Below are 3,475 nucleotides of genomic sequence, written 5' to 3'. Positions count from 1 at the left end.
GGGGGGGTTGTTTCGGCGGGGCAGGGCGGCACTTGGAGGGGAGGGTTGTTTTGGCGGGGCAGGGCGGCGCTGGGCAGGGGAGGTTGTTTCAGCGGGGCAGGGTGGCACTGGGGGGGAGGTTGTTTCGGCGGGGCAGGGTGGTGCTCGGGGGGGTTGTTTCAGCGGGGCAGGGCGACACGGTGCTCGGGGGCTTGTTACAGTGGAGTGGTTCTTTTTTTTTTTTTTTTTGCTTGGGGTGGCAAAAAAGTTAGAGCCGGCCCTGACACAATCCTCCACAATTTCAGCCAAAGCAGCAGGAATATTTACCTCTACTGGGAAGTTTCACAGAGGCAAGAGCAGGTGGCAGTGCCAGGAACAGATGACGCACATGACCCTCCTGCACAGGAAAGCCAAAGAGTCAAGCAGTTGCTCTGGGAGGACTCATCGTACATGCCCCTTCTACGGGGAGCTTGACTGGATGCTGACAGGGGCCCCAGTACTGAGCCTCGTGTGGCTCATGATGTTCTTATAAACCCAGATGGTCTCCCTGTCGGACAAGACTGTCATGAGGGCCAGAGAGAGGAGGCAAGTTATTCTTCATCTTTATGTGGAGGTCCAGGTTGCAGAAGCCCCCTATGATGAACCTGAGGAGGACCCTGGGGTACCACCCCTGAAATGGTACTGCTAACTTGTGTATCTAGAGAGATAGTATTGACATGGGTATCGCCATATAGGCAGCATTTTACCCATGTTCAGCACAGCATGTGTGGACTCTTGGAAGCAAGCATGAACATGATCCAGCACTTGCGTATGTGTGCCAGTATAGACTGTAATACAGCAGGGCCAGAGGGCAGCAGGAGAGTGATAGTTGGAAGGTATATAAACCCCAGAATGATCAGGGCCTTATTCCCTGTGGACTCAGGAGAGATTACTACAGGTTAATTAGGCTTTGTATTCACTGGCAAGTTGTTCAGAGTGTTAAAAAAACATACACCCCTGAAAGACAAAAGTTTAGTCAATGACAAGCGCTTGTTGGGGGTGGAAGTTTTCTTATCGGCAGGAGAGCTCTCTCTGGTCGACAAACACAGTGCATCTTTTAGCGGCACGGCTGTAGCGGCACAGCCATGTCGCTAAAAGCTGCGTAGTGTAGACATAGCCTTAGAGCACCTGGAGCCAATTAAGGTCCTGACAGAGATCTAATAAAAAAAAAAAAAACCTGTTTCAGTCAGACAGGAGAAGAAACGGAGAGCTGACTGTAGTTTGGAGGAGCACTGTTATTGACTAGAGGATCAGAGTACTAGGGGAAGGGAAACCCTGCCCAAGTAGAGCAGAGGGACTCCCCAGGCACAGAGGACCGAGAGGAACCTTGGCCACAGACAAAGAGGGTAAGAAGCCCACGAAGCTGAAGAGGCTGGGACCTGGAGTAGGGGGCGGACCCAGGTCCCTTCCCTGCTCCCCTTCTCTCCCCCACCAGGGCACTAGTGGAGCTGTCAATGCCCAAGAATAGGAGCCAGGGTCGCACCCTGACCTATCACACCAAGGAAAAGTATGGCACCCACCACAGTAGTGTCAGCCATTTGCCACAAGACATAGCCTCTGAGTCCTGGTAGTGGGAAACAGGCTGCTCATTGCAGAAAACTCCAGGAAAGCCAAATGGTTAGATAAACTGGAGGAAAAGTTAAAAGTTTAGTGCCTTGTAGTGATATAGTTATGGTGTTTCTTTTAGTGTATACAGGATAGCATTAGATTATAATGGCTGTGGCTTTGGTGCTGTCATAAACATACAGCTAAGGGTAGCATAAAATTCCTCCTTTACCTGTAAGGGGTTAAGAAGCTCAAATAACCTGGTTGGCACCTGACCAAAAGGACCAATAAGGGAAGAAAACCCTTTCAAATCGGTGGGGGGAGGTTTTTGTGTTCTCTTTGTTGTTCTCTCTCCGACAGAGAGGCACCAGGGAGGAAAAAAACATTTCCTGAAACCCTACCTGGAATAAGCATCTAAGATTACAAAAATTGTAAGTAATAGCAAGGAAATGTGTTAGATTATCTTTTGTTTTAGCTTGTGAATTTTCCCTATGGTAAGAGGTAATTTTATTCCTGTTTTGTAACTGGGAAGCAGAATCAGAGGGGAATCCTCTGGGTTTTAAATCTTTTTATTTACCCTGTAAAGTTATCTTCCATCCTGATTTTGCAGGTGTGATCCTTTTTACCTTTTTTTTAAATAAAATTCTTCTTTTAAGAACCTGATTGATTTTCAGTGTCCTAAAAACCAGGGATTTGGTCTGTGCTCATTTTGTTAACCTAATAGTTGGTATATTATTCTCAAGCCCCCCAGGAAAGGGGGTGAGGAGGCTTGGGGGGATAGGGCTCCAAGTGGCCCCTCCCTGAATGTTTGTTTAAATCACTTGGTGGTGGCGGCAATACCGTCCAAGGACAAGGAAAGAATTTGTGTCTTGGGGAAGTTTTAACCTAAGATGGTGGAATATAAGCTTAGGGGGTCGTTCATGCAGGTCCCCACATCTGTACCCCAGAGTTTAGAGTGGGGAGGGAACCCTGACAGTTGCACATTACAAATTTACATTTGTTTTTAGTAACCTCCTTGCAGGGCGGGTGCAAGGATGTTTTGCGCCCTAGGCGAAAATTCCACCTTGCGCCTCCCCCTCCCTGAGCCCTGTAGCAGCTCCCCCCCCCCCCCCTCCCCTGGCCCCCCCCCTTGCAGCCGCTCCCCCCCCCCCCCTGCGCCCCCCCCCCCCCCGCAGCAGCTCCTCCTGGCCCAGGGAGCCAGGTGGCAGCTCCCCGCCCCAGCTCACCTCTGCTCCACCTCCTCCCCAAGCACGCCGTCGCCGCTCCATTTCTCCCACCTCCCAGGCTTGCGACGCCAATCAGTTGTTTGGCACCGCAAGCCTGGGAGGGAGAGAAGCAGAGCGGGGTGGCGTGCTCAGGGGAGGAGGCAGAGCAGAGGTGAGCTGGGGTGGGGAGTTCCCCTGCGTGCCGCCGCCCCCCCCCACTTGCTGCAGGCGGCCCTTCCCGCACCCCCCTACCCCAGCTCCCTCCGCCTAAATGCCGACGATGACCGGGGCGGCCGAAGATCCGGCTGCCGCCGAAGGACCCAAAATGCCACCCCCCCAAATGCTAGTGACCTAGGCAACCACCTTGGTCGCCTAATGGGTTGCACCGGCCCTGCCTCCTTGGACTAAGCTTTCATGCCCAGTCTTCCATAGGAATTCTGTGTCTGATGGCTCACAGAACTGGGTGCTCTCTTAGGTAACTATCTGCAGAAAATTACTGTTGTATGCATGCTCTTCCAGAGTAGTCTCACTCTCCTTTTAACCCCTTCTACATTGACAGATGGCCTGGGTCTCATGCTGCTACTGCTGCATGCACATAGCTCTCAGTGACTGCGATGGGAGTTGCAGAACTGAAACAGCTGCAGAACTAGGCCTCCTGATTGCACACAGTAAGTAGAGGGAATGGAATCCTAGATTCCTGGTTTTCA

The sequence above is a fragment of the Trachemys scripta genome, chromosome 8 (genome assembly GCF_013100865.1).
Source record: "Trachemys scripta elegans isolate TJP31775 chromosome 8, CAS_Tse_1.0, whole genome shotgun sequence".
NCBI classification, from domain to species: Eukaryota; Metazoa; Chordata; order Testudines; family Emydidae; genus Trachemys; species Trachemys scripta.
This window is presented reverse-complemented; position numbering follows the sequence as displayed.